General features: G+C 39.4%; 1 pseudogene; it reads right to left on the bottom strand.

Annotated features, from left to right (window-relative positions):
- Positions 1-3,276: 3,276 nt before the first annotated feature.
- LOC129063333 (protein farnesyltransferase/geranylgeranyltransferase type-1 subunit alpha-like) lies at positions 3,277-4,363 on the bottom strand (annotated as a pseudogene).
- Between the last annotated feature and the right edge of the window lie 15,842 nt (positions 4,364-20,205).

Here is a 20,205-nt window from a genome sequence, read left to right on the forward strand (position 1 = left end):
CACAAGGGTCCAGCTAAAGTGAACTCTCATCTGTGTGAATTTGTTATCCTTGCACTATACTGTTCTAAATTTGCAGAGCCCGAGCAAGAATGGCACTGGAGGCTCACATATCATATATCCAAATATTTAAGTTATAAATCAAGATGATAAACTTTTTTAAAATACATTTTTTAAAAAATATATTCCGTACTACTTGGACAAATCTACTTAAATAATAATCCAGAAGACCATGTTTAAATTTCAAATTTTCAGACTTTTAGAGATGTCAGACTGGCCCTATCCTCTTTCCATTCCTACCACTAGGTAGTTTCTTCACCTACTACTCAAAAAGGGATCATGTGTGCATGCAATCGACACATCCAAGCTTATGTCCACCTCCCCTCACCCCCTGCAAATAGTGATGTATAATCAGCAACTCAGTCTGCCCTTAGATCTAGGAAGTCTAAAAGAGGAGTGCAGGCTCCAAGCTGGCATGGCCCCTTGATTTCAAAGACACCTTGCCATTTACAGCAGAAGGAAGATCCTTACCCAGGTCTAAGGGCAGTACTATTGTTATAAACCGTACTCAATTATCTGTTTTCTTTCCCATGTATTCAGACATTCTTTTTCAACTAGAACATTCCTAACAACATTGAACTAGAAGAGAATTCCCATGACTGTTACCAGTTGATACTGTCTTCCCCTCTGCTAGCAATAAAACCATCCATTTCTCTCCATGTCCACTGTTGCTTCCCTATTCCAAGTACTGCCATCTCTCACGTGAAAGACTCTCCTTATTTCTTGTCTCATTATATTCTAGCTTTCTCAGATCTCTTTTTCATTCTACCTAAAACATTCTATTCAAAATCAGACAGGTCATATCTAGCTATCTATTTTTAGCATTTTATCTAACCTTTTTAATTTTTAAGCTTAGATCAGTCAGAGTACCTTCTTGGATAATCCCCTACTTCAGATAACCTCGGAAGTGGAAGTCCTTCGTTAACTCTTTTTTTAAAAAAATATTTTTTATTTATATTTAGGGAACGGTGAAATGAGGGAGAAAGAAAGGTAGGGAAACATGGATATGTGAGAGAAATATTGATTGGTTGCCCCCTTGCCCACCTCCAAATGGGGACCTGGCCTGCAACCCAGGCATGTGCCATGACCAGAATCAAACGTGTGACCTTTCAGTTTTCCAGACTATGCCCAATTCACTGAGCCACACTACTCAGGGACCTCCAACTATCATTTTAACTGACCCCAGTGTCCATGCTAATGATCCATCCAGTATGTTTGCCTTAGTGTTTCTTCTTGGACCTCATTTCTATTCTGTCTCATCCACAAACTCTAATGGATCCTTCTTGATCTTTTTCATCATTCTTCTACCTCTAAAGTCCTAAGTGACAGTGTTTGAATATTCAGCTGACTCCTTGACACCATGAACTTGCCCTTTGACCTCAGGATAGCTCCCAGACTCTTGGTCTTTCTTTTCTTTCTAATTATGGTTGTCAACTAAGATACAGGATACCCAGTAAAATTTGAATTTCAAATTAACAGTGAAAAAAATTTTAGTATGAGTATGATCCATATAATATTTGGGATATACATATACTTAAAAAAAAGATTTTCTTTATCCAAAATTCAAAGTTAACTGGATGTCCCTTTTTTCCCGATAAATCTGGCAACCCTACACTAATCCATCCTTTCTATATTTCCTTCCCTATCCAATGTGGAACCTTTGGTATATAATTTGTACAAAACATTTGCCAGCACCTCATTTCCTCACACTCTAATCTCTTCATCTCTGTATGTGCACTAACTCCCAATCTCGGGTCATTACTGCTACCTGCTTTTCTACATTTAGGCTGATGACCATCTCTTCCATTTAACTGTTGGGGATTCTTAGAGATACATCATTGCACTTTATCTCACTCTGCATACTTCTCTGTGACATTATGCATCACAGTATCTTCTGATATATCATGAATGTTGACAATACCAATTCTTTCTCTCCTGGCTCTTGTCCAGATGCCAGGTGGACATCACCACTAGACAGGATTATTTTTCACATCCCCTTTAAGAAGTTGGTCTACATACTGCAGCTTATTATCCCAAAATATAGCCGCAGACACCTCAGATTTATAGCACCCATTTTCATCCTCTCATATATTACTCTCGTACATTGCTTATCCACCTTATCAATTTAAGCTACAAATCTGGGACTCTTCTTTGACTTCTCGTTTTCCTTCACCCTCCACATTCAGTCAGCCACTATTTCTAGTCAGTTTCTCTTCTCCATTACCACTGATTCTTTTTGCCTTTAAGACTCAAGTCAGCTTGGGTTATGTCAACTATTTCCTTCCTAATTGAGTCTGTCTGCATCTGGTCTTTCTTCTAAACTATCCTTCATGCTGCTACCAAAATTATATCTCTAAAATATAGACCTGGTAGTCCTGGCTGGGTAGCTCAGTTTCAACCCCATACACCAAGGTTGCAGGTTTGATCCTCAGTCAGAGGATCACACTAAAATCAACTCAAAATCAAAATCAATAATGAATGCATAAATAAGTGGAACAATAAATTGATGTTCCTCTCTCTCTCTTCCCCTTCCCCTCCCCCCTCTCTATATATATCTCTTAAGTTAAAAAAATTTTTTCAATTAAATAAATAAAATATAGACCTGGTTGTGTTTCAGTCCCTCAAGTAATTTTCAGATGGAATAAAAGTCACACTTTTTAGTGTAGACAGAAGCTGTTGTTTGTGTTTGTGTTTGTCTTTTGTTTTAGGATACATCTATAATTTTATTACAAAACCATTCTTTGGGCATTAGTTGGTCACAGTGATAGCAAGATACTGTGAGTGTGGCATAGCAGCTCTCACATAACAGTTGCATTCCTTGCTTCCTGAACCGAAATTTAAGTTACCTCATATCTATTACATACAAGTTATCTGCAATCATTAATGCTGCAAATCCTGATGCATACACCATTTAGGAAGGAGTTAATGCCAAAGGATTAGTGTAAATTTGACAAGACTGCAAAAGTTCCTTTATGGGACTTTGTTTCTTCTCTCTCCTCCCTGCCCCATATTACTTTGCTTTAAAAGACAGATTACTTAGAGCTAGTCTGAGTAGCAGCAGCACCAAAGAACATCACACCTAATTCTTGTTAAAAAGCAATACCTGTGCAATCCATGTTTTATACCACAGGCAAAGGGAATAATTGCTCTAGTTTTAAACTCCTGCATTAGACTCTCTTAAAGAAATCAAAGCATTCTATCAAGTTTTCCTAGATGGTGTTATTGCTGCACATTGGTTTGTGGGACACTTTCAGTGCTGTGTTGCTTCAAAGGGATCTTCCAATATATTTCCAATATTCCTTCCTTAAAGTGTCCTTTTCTTTAGGTAGGATTTCATATAACTCCAATGCTCTATTAAGAATGTCCTCCTTGTTGTCACATTGGTTTTCTAACATATCTTCATAAATATCCACAAGAAACGCAATTAAGTAGGGGGAACTGAGACTTGGTTGCAAATCAAGTAATTGATTTAATAGATTGGGATATGTATTTGGAAAGACCACAGCCTGCAATATTGCTTTCAAATAGTTCCACACACTGTCATTTTATGATACTACTTTGATCACTTCCAGACTGTACCAGACTTCTGTCTCAAATTATTGTAGCTAGTGGTGTTAGAAATCATGAAATATCTTTGGTTCTAGACAGAATTATTTTTCACATCCTTTTTAAGAAGTTGTTCTACATACTGTAGCTCATTCCAAAGTTAAAATTTCTGAATAACCAATGATCGATGTTGCCAGGGCTACTAATTCTTTGCATCCGAATTATGACCTCAGGCTTCTAAAATGGATCTTTTAAGCCATTCCACTAATACATGTGATACCAAACTTCATAATTTTGGGGCTGCTCCTTAAATTATTGCACTGATGTAGTTTATTTCCTCACGTAGATCCTTTCGAAGTAACTTTAAGAGAACTCTCCAGAAGTGCCACACTGCATAATTGGTTGCATTTAACTCAATAGCATCTCTGTTGGTTTAAAAGCTTGTTCATGTCTTTCATCATGCTGCAGAATGACCCAGAAATAGTCATAAACATCTCCAAATTTTTTACTATAAGGACCTGGACCACTGGATTGGAACCATTGTTCTGCAGCACTGGATTTATATCAGCTCATTCTGCTCTGTCTCTGTAGAGAACATATGTGGGTGAGTCCAGGCTCAGGAACCCATCATCCCCAAGGGATGCCCCTGCTCTTCCAGCCTCAGCTGCCATACTTCTTCCTACTGCTAGGGCGGTGGCAACTCAGGCTGATTGGGCTTGCTGCCCTACATAGCCTCTCTGACCTCCTCAGTGTCCACCATCTTCAGTAGGACCCGAAACAAGCCATTCAGTTCCAACACAAGCCATTCTTGATATAACTGCAGCACTCCTATTTGTCCCACATACCTACAGCTTCCCACTGTTTCATCTATTCTGAACTATGTATAATTGCTGTAAGAGTTGCACTCCTTGCCCCTCTATGCATTGTTTCCTCTGCCTGGCATACCCTAACAGAGTTATAGTTATCCTTCCAGATTTGCATCTCCCTAGTATCATGCTTCCTGACCTGCCTACTCAGAGTTGACCATTCTTTGGCACCATCTCATTCTGCCTCTGATCATTTAACATATTGGTCTCTGTTGCTAGCCTGTGAGTTCCTCAATGGCAGGGATAACACATTATTTATATTTATATGCATAGTATTTGGGATGTGGTCAGTCCTCAATAAATATGTGTTGAAAGAAGTATATAAAGTACATGCCCTGACTGGTGTGGCTCAGTGGATTGAGTGCCAGCCTGTGAACCAAAGGGTTGCCAGTTCGATTCCTGGTTGGGCACATGCCCAGGTTGCTGGCCAAGTCCCTTTTAGGGGGCGTGTAAGAGGCAACCATGCATTGATGTTTCTCTCCCTCTCTTTCTCCCTCCCTTTCCCCTCTAAATAAATAAATAAATAAATAAATCTTTTTTTTAAAAAAACGAAGTATATAAAGTACAGATTTGTGATCTTTATAACATGAGGACTAGATGTTACAAACTTAAATGCCAATGTCTTGGTAGGTTAAAAAAATAGTAAGAGGACTTCCAGTCAAGATGGCGGCATAGGTAAACATGGCTCACCTCCTCACACAACCACATCAAAACTACAACTAAACTGTAGAACAGCCACCCCTCAGAACCATCAGAAATTGAGTTGAATGAAAGCCTGACAACCACAGAATTGAAAAAACCACATCCATCCAGACTGATAGGAGGGATGGAGACACATAACATCCCTCCTATTTCCCACATCCCTCCTGGTCCCACATCCATGTGTGGTGGATAAAAATTAGGGAAAGATACCTTGCGAGCTAGGGGAGCGAGGAGTCCCAGGACCCCCAGCCCAGGGTTCCAGTGCCAAGAAGATAAGTATCCATAATATCTGGCTGCAAAAACCTGTGGGGATTGAATTGGTGAAAGAAACTTCTGGAGTCCCAAGCAGCTCCTCTTAACTCACACACAGACTTCCTCAGATTCCCTCCCTCTGAGCTCCAATACCAGGGTAGGTGTTTGAAAGGCACCAGCTGCATACAGGGAGAAACTGAAGTGTCTGGCATCAAGGCAAAAGGTGAAGGACAGCTTTCTCCCAGACAGAAAAGTTGGCATAGGCCACTGTCCTTTTTTTTCTAACCATCCCCCCCACAGAGCCACAGAGCTGGCAGGCTGGTGCCATATCTGAGACTCCATCAACTGGCTAACACTCTCTGCCCTGCCTTGAATATCCTGATATTCTGTCCCACCCACCTTATGGGCCCACCCAAGCTGCATTCCCTTGGCTCATGCTTCACCACTTCCTAAATCCTCTCAAGCTGCACCCCGCCTCAGTGGTCTCCAGTCCCTATACCTCTTGCTGAGTGCCCCCAGGCCCAGAACTAGCAGCAGCCAGCCTAGATTCACAGCTTCACATCACCTGGTAGCACAAGTAGCCGCCATCTCAGATTGCTTTATAGCTCAGACAAGATGGTCCCAGGAAAACACAGCTGGGGGCTGACCTAGGCCTGGAACACCCAAAAAACCACAGAGCCTGCGCACCTGGTTGACAGCTACAGACCACATTGGAGCACCTCCAAACTGGCCCTGCACAGCTGATCCTCCACAGAGGGTGGAGGTTGGCAGTCAGTGGCCACAGCCAGACCTTGCAGCCAATTGGGCTGGGTAAATCCCTTTCATTGACCTGCCAACAACAAACAAGGATCAACTAAAGAGGAGGGTGTACTCAGCTCACAAGAAGGGCACACCTAGGGTGATAGGGGAGGCTGTGCCACTATATCCTACAGGACACCTTCATTAGGCCACACAACCAAAACAAGGAATTTTAGCAGCTCTAGCTAACACATAGAAGCAAACACAGGAAGGCTGCCAAAATAAGCAGAGAAAGAAACGTGGCCCAAATGAAAGAACAGATCAAAACTCCAGGAAAACTAAACAAAAGGATGATAAGCCATCTATCAGATGCAGAGTTCAAAACACTGGTTATGAGGATACTCCAAGAATTTTTAGTAAGGACCTCAACTGCATAAAAAAGAGCCTGTCAGAAACAAAGGATACACTAATTAAAATAATTTGCAAGGAAACAAGGGTAGAGTAGATGAAGCTGAGGATCAAATCAATGATTTGCAACTAGAGGAAGCAAAAAACAACCAATGAGAACAAGAAGGAAATAAAAAAAAAAAAAAATGAGAGTAATGTAAGCAGTCTCCAGGACCACTACAAGTGTTCCCACATTTACACCATAGGGGTGCCAAAAGGAGAAGAGAAAGAGCAAGAAATTAGAAATATATCTGAAAAAAATAATGAAAGAAACTTCCCTAATTTGGTAAAGGAAATAGACATGCAAGTCCAGGAAGCACAGAGAGTTCCAAACAAGATGGATGCAAAGAGGGCCAGACACAAAATAATTAAAATGCCAAAGGTTAAAATTTCTAGCCAAGATGGAGGTGTAGGAGGTACACTTTGTCTCCTTGCACAACCAAAAGAAGGACAACAAATTTAAAAACAAAAAATAACCAGAACTGCCAGAAAATCAGACTGTATGGAAATCCAACAACGAAGGAGCTAAAGAACAGTCACCCAGACGGGTAGGAGGAGTGGAGACGGGCAGCCAGGGTGGAGAGGATGCGCGGCAAGGAGGAAGCTGGAGAATGAGGCGGGTGGGGTGGTGGCTGGTGGTCCGGGCGGTCCCAACATTCGCGTGCTGATAAACCAGAGGAACAGCTGGGGAGCAAGACAGGCCACACGATCCAGGGTTACAGTGCAGGAAAAGAAAGCCTCAAAATCTCTGGCTGTAAAAACCTGTGGGGGTTGCGGCAGCGGGAGAAACTCCTAGCCTCAAAGGAGAGTTTGTTAGAGAGACCCACAGGGTCCCAGAACGTACACAAACCCACCCACCTGGGCATCAGCGCTAGAATGGCCCAATTTGCTTGTGAGTAGCTGAGGAAGTGACTGAAAGCCAGCCAAGAGCCCAGCAAACGGCATTGTTGCCTCTCGGGCCCCGCCTCCACAGACAGCATCACAACGCAGCGACCTGGGTTACCCCGCCCTGACGAATACCTAAGGCTCCACCCCTTCCAACATAACAGGCACGCTGACACAAAGAAATATGGCCCAAATGAAAGAACAGATCAAAGCTCCAAAAACAGAACTAAGCGATGCACAGATAGCCAACCTATCAGGTGCACAGTTCAAAACACTGGTAGTAAACAGGATGCTCAAAGAAATGGTGGAGTATGGTCACAAAATGGAGGAAAAAGTGAAGGCTAGGCAAAGTGAAATAAAGAAAAATATACAGGGAACCAACAGCAAAGGAAAGGAAACAGGGTCTCAAATCAATGATTTGGAGCAAAAGGAACAGATAAACATTCAACCAGAACAGAATGAAGAAACAAGAATTCAAACACGTAAGGAGAGGCTTAGGAACCTCTGGGACAACTTTAAACATTCCAACATCTGAATCATAGGGGTGCAGAAGGAGAAGAGGAAGAGCAAGAAATGGAAAACTTATTTGAAAAAATAATGAAGGACAACTTCCCCCATCTGGCGAAGGAAATAGACTTCCAGGAGATCCAGGAAGCCTGGAAGAGTCCCAAAGAAGCTGGACCCAAGGAAGCACACACCAAGGCACATGATAATTACATTACCCAAGATGAAAGATAAGGAGAGCATCTTAAAAGCTGCAAGAAGAAAGGCGACAGTTACCTACAAGACTACCTACCCATAAGACTATCAGCTGATTTCTCAAAAGAAACCTTGCAGGCAAGAAGGGGCTGGCAAGAAGTATTCAAAGTCATGAAAGGCAAGGACCTACATCCAAGATTACTCTAACCAGCAGAGCTATCATTTGGAATGGAAGGGCAGATAAAGTGCTTCCCAAATAAGGTCAAGTTAAAGGAGTTCATCATCATCAAGCCCTTATTATATGAAATGTTAAAGGGACTTATCTAAGAAAGAGAAAGAAAGGAGAGAATTAAATTCAACTGCCACTATCAGCTTATGTGGATATCTCAAAAACATTTCAGACCCATCACATCAGCTCCTTTTCATGATATTTTATAGCTTCCTCCTCTCCTCAGACATTACATTATTAAATGGTGGAGGTCCTGAAGTTTCAATTCAAGGCCTTTTTTTCCCTCATGTTATTCTTTTTCCCGACCAGTCTCGAACATGCCCATAATTTCAATAAATTATTTTTATAGTAACAGCTCTCCAATGTATATCTCTAAACCTGGCTGCTCCTATAGATTTGTGGCCTATCCACTCAGCATCGTCCTCCTTTCTGTCAAAACCACCTCAAATTTGCCCTGGGTGGTGTAGCTCAGTGGATTGAGTGCTGACGCGTGTTCAATTTCCAGTCAGGGCGCATGGCGGAGTTGCTGGCCAGGTCCCCAGTTGGGGGCACCTGAGAGGCAACCACACATTGATGCTTCTCTGCCTCTCTTTCTCCCTCCCTTTCTCTAAAAATAAGTAAAAATAAAATCTTTTAAAAAGGAAAAAAAAAGCACCTCAAATTCAGTGTGTCTGAGGCAGAGATGACCAATATCTGTGTTTCCCCTTTTGACTATGAACCTTCATTTCATTCATGTTGCAATGTGCCTAGCTAAAAAATAAATAAATAAATAGATTACCTAAACTCCCTGTTAGGGATGGCACTGATGTCATAAAGTCTTTGGGTGAGGCTTTCCAGGATAGCCCCTTTAAGGGTTGGAGGGGGCACTTAATGTTTTTGCCCTTCACTCTTTCTCTCCTACCAGGAACTTGAATAAGCTGAGAAAAGAAAGGATAGTAACTATCAAGATTAAAAGCTTTCAGCCCATGTCATTCAACATTTCTGGGGAGATAAATTCTCATCTCTTAACCATTTTACAACAAAATAGTCTAACCACTCGCTCAACCACGGTCATCTTTCCAGTTTGAGTAAGTACTCAATTTTAGGGGAAGCAGAGCAAACTAGAAGAAGTGAAGTTAAAAATTGTAGGTGAGTGACCAGCCATTGCTTAAAGACTTCTTTGGAAATCCAAGTAGCATCCACAAAGCAGAAAGAAGGCAGAAAGACTAATGGGGATGAAGAGGGTAAATAGAGCCATGCATAAATACCTCTTTTGGGGTCAGTTTTTCTGCCAGAATTTTTATGTGTAAAGACATCGCATCATTTTGATAATTATTTTAAGAAAAGGATAGGAAAGCCTATAAGGAGCTTTATTCAATGTTGTAAACCTCTAAAAGGAAAAAAGCATACTTTTGTAGTTGCAGTTAGTTCTCTGGGAAGAAGAAATGAAACTCTTTAGTTAAGAACCCCTGGGTAGAGGGGTAAAGTAAAATATAACCTCAAAATCTAGGTGTGGCAAAAAAGTGTAAAGAAAAATGATAAACTCAGAGAATGTCTGGATTGAAAACCCAACTCTATACCCAATTTGTGATTTTCCTTTACTACATATCCTTTACTTTCTTCTTAAACAGGAAAATTTCATCTCCAGAATAACTATTGTCTCCCCATAGTTTCAGCCATATGCTCAAACCATCACTGTGGGTAGGGGGATAATGTTTACTGAGGGCCTCATATAAGCTTCATAATTGTGGACATTTCACTTTACTCCAGGCTTTGAAAAGTCTTCAAAGGCTTTTTTCAAAACTGATCTGAAATTCCATGTTCATTCTGACTCTAAACCAATTTTCTTTCTAATTTATCCTATCTTGCAAAAGTCTAAAGCATCAGAATTTTAAATCCAAATTTGATTAGGCCTTTTTAGAGGTTTCAGTTAATTAAATTGTTATATCCAGAAAGTATTCATTCAAAAGTGATTCAGTGTCTCTTAATACGCTGGTAGATACAATTGCTTTTATATCATAGAAAAGAATAGGCCAAGAGTATTTCTAAGGGAAGGAGTGAGAGTGGGAGAGGATAGAGACCGGCAGACCTATATAAACAGTGGCTTGAACTTCTAGAGACACTGCAGTTCAGTTGCCCAGAGAAAGTCTGGGTAATCTGAACATCCTGAAGCAAGTCTAACAGATGCTAACGGGGGGGTGACCCACATTTAGAAGAGAACAGTTTTGTGCAAATACTGCACATGTCCTAGAGACAGGAAATTACAAAACTATCACTATCACAAAGTTATTTCATTAATTTAGTGTCACAGTGTCTATTGTGAAAGGCGTGGCTATGTGATTTATGCGCAGTGCCATGAAGTAACATGTATCCAGCCTCAGATTCAAGTGCTGGCTCTTTTTGAGTCCACTTAGATGAATAACTACTTATGTACTACTAGATTAAAAAATAGATATAGAAATAAAACAGCTAACTAAAGAACTATCAAATAATCACTCATAGTTACTTTTTTAAATCTAACCAAAGCTATTATTCAATTTGTTTACGTTGTAATTACAATTCTTAGGATTTGGGTTTCTAACTTTTTCCCTGTTTAATCCATATATTTGATTTCAGTGAGTGGAAAATACTAAGTTTTAGACTAATGTCACTGGAAGTTTTACATTGTTAGTGAAAAAGGACAGAAAAAAGAGGTACAAATCAGGTACCTGGAAACCTTTAATACCCAGACATGAAACCTGAAGTCAAGATTTGCCAAAATGGAGAAGTCCGAGTACTGAGCAAAGAGGATAACCTTTCTACTTGTAAAGTTCTTGTAATTTTGCATAGAGTTTGCCTAGAAGTGGTAATCTTGCCATCTGAGTTTACAAATACTACCAGTGTACCTTGCCCATCACCTCGATCGAGGTCAAAAGTGCGAGTAATGTGGGCATTCAGTTTCTGCAGCTTCTTCACAGTGAACTGCCAGTACATAGGCATAGGAGTTAGAGGCATACAGGTTCTCTTAATATTGTTTGATGATGACGCCAAGGGAAGTGCATCAGTGCTAATCATAAGAACAAGCCTAAAATAATGCAGTAGGTGTACAGTCATATGAACTACAGGTATGCAGTCATAACATGGTGTGTTATAAATGAATAAATCAATTTGGGGATTAAATACCACTTATGATGCCCCAGGTAGAGACATTAAACAGAAAAACACAAATACTTTCATGGCAAATTATACAGATTTTTTTGCAGATGTGAAGGATATCATTATTTTTACTTCCATTGTCAGACTGTTACCACTCTGACTAATTAAAGACATAAGTTATATTTACATTAACTTATATTGCCTGTCCCTTCCCCAATAATCTTTCATGTTTATTATGACATGTTAAGTAAATTTATTTTGGTAAGAAATGATATTTTCTACAGTTTCTTTATTCTTTTGTATACTACCATTTATGTTAGAGGTGCTTCTATTACTGTATGCACCCCCTTGTTCCATTTATCCTCAAGTAATTATTAGATAGTTTGCTATTTTCCACATACATTAAGTATTTAGTTAGTAAATACTTGTTAAGCACCACGTGGTGCTAGGCAGAAAGCTAAGTGCTAGGAATGTAGCAATAAACAAGGCAGACATGGTCTCTGTCCTCATGGAGCAGCCCTAACTCCCTTGTCACAATTTCTGTTTCTAAACAAGCATTTCATTTGTTTTTTGTTATTCAAGATTGTCATCTCATTTTGTAGTCATACCTACAACAAACAGTACTGAGTATCTGTAGTGTACCCAGCACTGTGTGATGATATAATTGAGAAGATGGACCTCAACAGATAAATTACAATACTGGTTAAAATAAAGCACTGGTGTCATGAACTATGTACAATGCAAATACAAAAGGAAGATTAACAACTTAGCTGGAGAAATGAAGAAAAGCACCCCAGAGAAGATGACATTTGATCTGAATTTTTAGAGATTAGTTGGCAAAGAAGATAGAAAAGGATTTTTGAAGCTGAGGAAAGAGCATTGGGGAAAAGATATGGAATAATGGCATGTTCAGTGGGGTGTTTTCTGTGAGAAGTTCACTGTAGTTCAAATATAAGGGATGTGAAATACCATGAAAGGAGTCTCTAAAATGGACTAGAGGTGGATTGTGAAAGGTGTTTGCCGAAGGCTGCCTTCGCATGCTGAAAAGTCAGTGAACACATTTGTTAAGGGCTTTAATGAGAAAAAGTGAAAAATGTTCACATAATCATGTTTCACTTCCTGCTAATTGCCCACCAACTAATTGCTTCCTAACTTTAGCTAAATACTTCTGCGTGCTGTGCAGGATCCATTTGCCTTTTAATTATACATGTAATACTTGCACACTATTTCAGTTATCACAGTTTTTCTACAAACTAATATTAGGGAAAACTTGCAATTCTGAAATTAGATATACCTTTGCTTCAACTGAAAAACTGTCTGAATTTCAAATGTTTTATCCACTTTACACAACTCATCTCTTTATTTAGCTCTCCTACTTATTTATGATTACCTAACATTTTTATTTGAAAGGATAAAAATATTTTAAAAATAAAACAGTGAAATATTTTGGTATTGATTACAAAACAATACTTAGGTAGCTTCTGTTTTTTCTCTAATTTTTTAAAAAATAGTGTCTCTTTTTGAAGAGATTTTACCACACATAATGATACAAAAGCAAGGAAAAATACTTTAAAATACTGTAGACCTAAATGCAACTGAAACCAGTGGTTATTCTTATAGGAGGAATTGAATTCAATATGTACCCCAGTCTTGAAAAGGAAAATCTGAAAGTAGAATATTTGTGGTATTATAGTAAGCTTTTCCTTAATTCCAAGAAGCATGTATTAATAACTTATTGATGCTAAACTCCATTTTAGTCATTGAAAATATAAAAATGAATAAAACGGCTTCTCTCAATAGACTTGTTGTCTAGTGAAATATTAAATTGAACCACATGAAATTGCATCATTTTTTAGGTCAAAAGTGGTCAAATATCTGTTCAGCCTAACGTATGTTTGTAAACAGAAATTTGCAGTGATAAAGATATGAGTAGATGCTACCTGTGCTGAGAAATTGCTTCATGCTGCCTAGAGCATTCCATGAAGACTTCCCAAGATGACATTTGAGCTGAGTTTCAGAAAATGACTGGGAATGCACCTTGTGTTCACAGGGAGCAAAGAGAATAAGGCCATTCTAGAAATAGGAAACAGCATGTGCAGAGCTGTTGAAATGACAAAGAGCCTCGCACATGTGAGAAACTGCAAATATTTCACACTGGTTAGAATGCTAGATATCGTTGGGAGTCACAGGAGATGAGGCAGGCCATGTAAGCAGAATCATGGAGAGTGGGATGTATCAAGCCAAAGAGCTTGATTTTTCCTTGAGATTGGTGAAATGTGTATAATCCAAAAGTATGCAAGGCAATCTCTTAGGATTCAGAAATAAAATATTATTTCTATGTATATTTAACATATTTGTGTAAGTATTACAGTATAATTCTTATTGCACTACTGGATGTAAATAATTTATAGGTAAATATATATTTATATATTCAAATATATATATGTTTAAAAAATGATGTGTTAATGGGGTAATTGTGTCCCCCAAAAAAATTTATGTTGAAGTTATAACCCCCTAGTATCTCAAAATGTGACCTTATTGGTAAATAGGGTCATTACAGGTATAATTTGTCAAGATGAAGTCATACCAGAATAGAGTGGGATCCTAATCCAATATGACTGGTGCTCTTCTAAAAAGGCGAATACCACATGAAGATGAAGGCAGAGATTAGGGTGATGCTTCTATAAAACAAGCAACTTTAAAATTGCCAGCAACCCTGGCTGGCGTGGCTCAGTGGATTGAGTGTCAGCATGTGAACTAAAAGGTCACCAATTCAATTCCCGGTCAGGGCACAAGCCTGGGCTGGGGGCGTGTGAGAGGCAACTGATTAGTATTTCTTTTGTATGTCAATGTTTCTCTCCCTCTCTTTTTCCTTCTCTAAAAATAAATAAATAAAATCTTTAAAAAAAATTGCCAGCAAACCATCAGAAACTAGGGGAAAGGCATGGAACAGACCTTCCCTTGCAGTCCTCAGAAGGAATCAACCCTGCTGACACCTTCATTTCAGAGTCCTGGTCTCTAAAACTGAGACAATATTCTATTGCTTAAACCACTCAATTTGTGATACTTTGTTACAGCACCCCTAGAAAACTAATACATAGTGTGTTGTCAAAAAGTTTGGAGACCCTGATTAATCATGGGGAGCCATGGAAGAACTGGATTATGTTTAAGAGTTCAAATTATTTGTCCTGTCTTTATTTCATCTCTGTATGCAGTAATTAACTTGAAGTAATTTCTTGTCTTCTTAGTACTTACTCTACTTCTTAAAGCCATTATAACGTGAAAACAATTTGTTCATATTTGTGTGTAGAAGGAGGAATTAGGAAATTTTTGGCCTTAAATTCAAAACAAACCAGGGTAATAGTATGCAACAGTTTTAAGGGGAAAAATATCATTTAACCCCATTAGGCAAAAGTGGAGCCAAAATCAGAAATAAGATCTGACCAACAGGAGTCATAGCTGAGAAGAGTTTTATAGTATATCATCAGTTCATGGAGCACTGTAGGCAAAGCATGCATTATTCTAGCTACATAATCTTCATGTATTAAGGACAGCCAGTCCTTTTTATACAAGTCATACATTAGCCATGTGTCTGGGGTTCCAAAACAGAAAGATTGTATTTTCCAGAGCAGGTATAATACCCTAAACTCAGATGTTCCTCTTTGGAGCCTGTTTGTAGGTCAGCAAAATCCAGAAGCTGACAATGAATTAATGTATTCATACAAAAATATTTTTGTGTATTATATTTGTGACCTTGTTTATGCAAGTCAACTAAAGCATTTTGAAATACTACTAGTTTAAAAAATCCACATGTATTTGCAATAGTAGTTCTACTATCCTTAGACAAGTAATTTTCAGACTTTTTAAAAAGTAATAGAACCCTTTCATCAAATGAACTTTTGTGTGGAAGCCGGGTATGCAGTCATTACTTAGGCAGTTTACTCCATCATAGAGGACTATACCTTGATATTTTAAAGCTTTGTTTCTTATCTCTAGTTTGGAAGTTTTATATTTTGTGATTTTATATTTTTTATTTACTCACTGTGTAATCCATTAGTAGAATGAAAAGCAATTTACGTGGGTGGAAATAATATGCTATGGACCTATGATCTCATAGGGCCTGTGCTTGGAGTTGCCTTCCAGTAGTGGGATTGCATGCATCATCTCTAATTTAGCCCGCTTTGTGACCAACATGGTAGTCTGTGACCTACAACTGTTTGTTCAAGAATGTAATGTTTACCACTCCATCGAAACATGTTTCTTTTTAATGGATGCCCTTTCCCTGCTTTCACCATTATTCTTTTAACAATTTTTGTCTTTCTTCATTTTACTACACCGTTGCTACCTTTGGACTCTGATGGACTCAAAAACCTGTTTTTTTCCCCCAGTTTAACACATGGTTATTTTTCCTTCACCAGTGACTTAGAATCATATTGCTGTAAGCTGATAAAAATTTAGAAATATATGTAGTTTTATGATGGGGGACCCCAAAACAGAATTTATTTATAAAAAGTTGTGTATTTATTCTCACATGTTTAAACTTCAGTCACCTTCAAAAGTACTCTCCACTTGATGCAATACACCTATTTTTTCCCACTGCTCAAAACAGTTTTTGAACTCATCAATTTTGATGCCTTTTAGTGCTTCTACCATTTTTTGTTTCATTTCTTCCACATCGGCAAACATTTGAATTTGAGGACTTCTTTCATCCTGGGAAACAAAAAAAAAAAGTCGCACAGGGCGACATCCGGTGAATAAGGAGGGTGGGGCACAAGGGTCATGCATTCTTTTGATCAAAAACCGCTGAACACTGAGTGCAGTGTGGGTAAGTGTGCTTGTAAATCACCCATCATGAAATGGGCAAAAATGTTGAAAGATTCTTCAAAAATATTCACTGAGTCCTGGCTAGCGTGGCTCAGTGGGTTGAGTGTCATCCTGCGAAGCTAAGGGTCCCCAGTTTGATTCTCGGTCAGGACACATACCTGGGTTGCGGGCCTGGTATCTGGTTGGGGTGTGTGTGAGAGTCAACTGATCATCTCTCACCCCAAAGTTTCTCTCCCTCTCTTTCTCCCTCCCTTCCTCTCTCTAAAAATAAATACAATCCTTTTTAAAAAGATAATTTATTTTGGAATGGTTGCCTGAGTTACTTTTAATCTTTGAATGTGTTTTAAGAGAAAATGAAGCAGTGGCAAGAGTTTCATTTACTAGATGCAATAGACAAGGTGCCCTGTGTGAAGGCAAGTTTTTGTCTTAAGATTTGCCAGTCACTGCATCCTTTTTAACGAGGCAGCTTAGTCTGAGCCTGCATAACTGCCACAGTTATTCTCCCAGATCTTAAAGGAATCCCTGCTTCCAGGTGGGCAGGCCTCTGCTAGGATAATAATAATAACCAAAATAATTAAAAGCCAGAAGACTGCCCTATTCCCTTCCCTCTACCCCATTTGTGTTTTTTTTTTAATTTATAAATCATGTTTATTCTATTACAGTTGTCTCAGTTTTTACCTCTTTACCACCTTCCACCCATCCCACCCCCATTCTTAAACCTTTTACATAACTGGTAAAATAGTATCAAGATCCTTCCTTTGAGTTCTAGGATACCTGTCCTCTCAATACCTTGCTCTTTATATGACCTGGTGTTTACTATTCCTGAGATATACCCAGATTCTACAGAAAGGAGTGGCTATCCCCTTGGCTGCGTTCTCCCTTTCTGCATATTCTGTACTGCACTGTCCCCTGTCCTCTTTCTTTAGCACCTATTCCAGCGTCACTTTTGTAATCCAGAAATGTAATCTCTCAGCCATGGACTCCTCTCTGCCATTCTCTTCATGTTGTGGTTTTACACCTTTAAAAAAAAAATTATCATCATAATGGAGCTCCTTAGGGGAAAAGAGATAACTATCCACTGTCAGTCAGCCAACTTGAACCAGAAATAGTAACACAACATGTATAGTCAATTGTACAAGCATATTAAAGAAATTTAGAAAACAGAAAAGTAAAAATCCGTAATTGCACCACACTAACAGAAATCCATTTAGCCATTTGTGTGTACATTTATGTATTCATTCAAGTCACCAGATATTTACTTAAATGTCTATTATGGTCTAATCACCGTGCCTTCTAGCAAATTAAAGTCTAGTAAGGGAATTGTAGCCAGGTAGAAATAATCACTAATAATATTTTGGTATGTTTTTAATGAATCCTAATGTTATAGTTTTTTTTAATACATTGCAATTACTGTCTATTCATTCTTATATCCTTTATCCTTTATTTTATTTTATCTTTATCTTACAGTACAGTGGGAGTGACAAAAGAGGGACAAAGCTATTTTTCTAGATTCTTAACCACCAAGAATATGATTGTTATTTTTAACCTGGGCCTGGAGTATACCAAAGTTCTGTAATTCATATAGGAAGCCTAGCTCCTTTTCTGCTTCACAGAGCCTCCTGTCTGTAGCTATACTCTTTCTCCACCTTGTGACTGCAGCATCAGCTGTGGGTAGGTAGGTGCTCCTCACCACTCAGTGGTCTTCAATAAGGGTGATATAGTGCATAGAGCTTACTCTTACCAAAATATAAGCTGGGGCAGAATAGGCATCAGTTTGGGAAGAGAATCATCAGCTCTTGTACTCTAGTCCAGCTGCTTCAGTCCCTTATAGATCAGCCTACCCACCACATGACAGAGGTCTCATGACCTAGGCCATAAGAGAATGACTATGTGTGTGTTATCTTGTCTCCTTACTCAATTCTCCTTCATTTCCCACAGTCCTCTTTTACCCTTTCCCCTTCCAGAATTCTGCTTTTCACAATATCAAAACTGCTTGATACTTTTTTCTGTAATGCCACCTATCCCCTCAAAAAAATTGAAGGCCTAGTTCATTTGATCCCTTCCTGTGTCTTACAGACTGTAGCCTCAGGCCTCCGTTCAAGGTCTATAGCTTTAGCCCTTGCCTGGTTTCTGCTCTCTTTATAATCATGATCATATTTTAAGTATAACCAAATCATATTCTAGCAACTTTATTTTACAATCCAGTGATTCTTAGTATATTTACAAACTTGTACAACATCACCACAATTTAATTTTAGAACATTTTTATCACCCCAGAAAGAAATAACATACCGATGAGGCAGTCACTCCTTAGTTCCCCTAATCTTTTCCCAGCCCAGGTCAATCATTAATCTACTTTCTCTCTCCCTAGGTTTGTCATTATTGCTCTTTGTAGTGGGGACAGGTACAGATGGGGAGAGAGGTAAGCTGTGATCTGGAAATGAGCTTCTACTTTTTGATCCCTGCTTGTCTTCTAAGCCTCAAATTTGAAGTTAACACTCCTTGTCCCTTTGAAATTTTCTTCCACAAATTGCCATCTGCTCTCCAAAAGATACTCAGATATGATATCTATAAACACACATACATAAATTTTGATATCATTCCATATCCTTAATCCAGTTTTTTCCAAATGAGTAACACTAGTCCTCTTACATGCATGCATACCCACCTTGCCCTGAGTTAAATTTCAAAGCGTTGTGTGAACTTACAATGAGGGCACCATGCCTCAGGCACATTATGCTAATTCTCCAATTCCTAGGTTTTTCAGATCAAGCTGCCATACCTGTGTCATGCTGATTTTAGATAAGATATCCATAATTCTAGGTTACAATGAATGGCAGGAGACAGTAGAATGAAGTGTGGGGCTTGGAGAAAACACCACTCTCTGCCCTGTGCACAACTAGAATTGAACATGGGGGGAGGAAGAGGGGTAGGAGGTCAGTATGGGAATGCTCGTTAGTGGGTAACTTTTTCCCACCAGAGCATTTTGGCCTCCCCAGTTTCCCCACCCCTCAGGAGTGGTCCTTTGTGATGTCTGGGCTTCCCATGACCACCTGATGACCAAACAGAGCTGAAGGGGTATGACTCCTCATTGACCTGGGGAGGAGTGTATATACAGAAAACAGGGCTCCTGGAGACAATTGAGAACTTAAACATGGCAAAGGTGACCAGGAAATCATGGAAGCCACAAACCGCAAGCACCAAGAGGTGGAAGAAGATGACCCATTCTCATCCTGGATCAAGACATAATAGCAAGGTCAGATGATACCCAAGCTCCTCTTCTTCTTCCCCGTCTATGTCCTGTACCTGCCACCCTCCTCAGATAATCCTGCCTCTGCCTGGCACTGACCTCCTGCTTAGCTCCCCTCTTCCCCTCCAGCCCCATTTTATTCTTCCATGCCAATGCCCTCTGGGCTGACCTTGTTGCCTTACCAGGTTCTGAAGATATGCAGGAAGATGAAAAGACCACTTCACGTGACCTCAGGAAAAAAATACTCTCCTAAAGTAGTAACTACTTCAAGAAGGCAAAAGAGAGGGAGAAGGGCCAACGAGTTTCAACTATTACTATAGATTGAGCTGAAAGCAGCCAGGCCAAGCCCAGTGGACCCTATAGAAACACAACACTTCAAATAAGACCCCCTGCAAACTGTACCTCCAGAACTAGCTTCAGAGACCTGAAACAACCTGCTGCATGTAGAGTCCAGGCTGCTGGGAAATGGCCAGCTGCATAGGGACCTACTCAGACACTAAAGTGGAATATGGACCACAAAAAGTGGTCATTAAAATAAAATCAACAAGGTGTGAGAAGCCCCTCCACAAAATAAGATAAAATTAGACTCTCTGCAT

This window comes from Pteronotus mesoamericanus, unplaced genomic scaffold (genome assembly GCF_021234165.1).
Source record: "Pteronotus mesoamericanus isolate MK-2021 breed Mesoamerican mustached bat unplaced genomic scaffold, CSHL_Meso_final scaffold_85, whole genome shotgun sequence".
Lineage (NCBI taxonomy): Eukaryota > Metazoa > Chordata > Mammalia > Chiroptera > Mormoopidae > Pteronotus > Pteronotus mesoamericanus.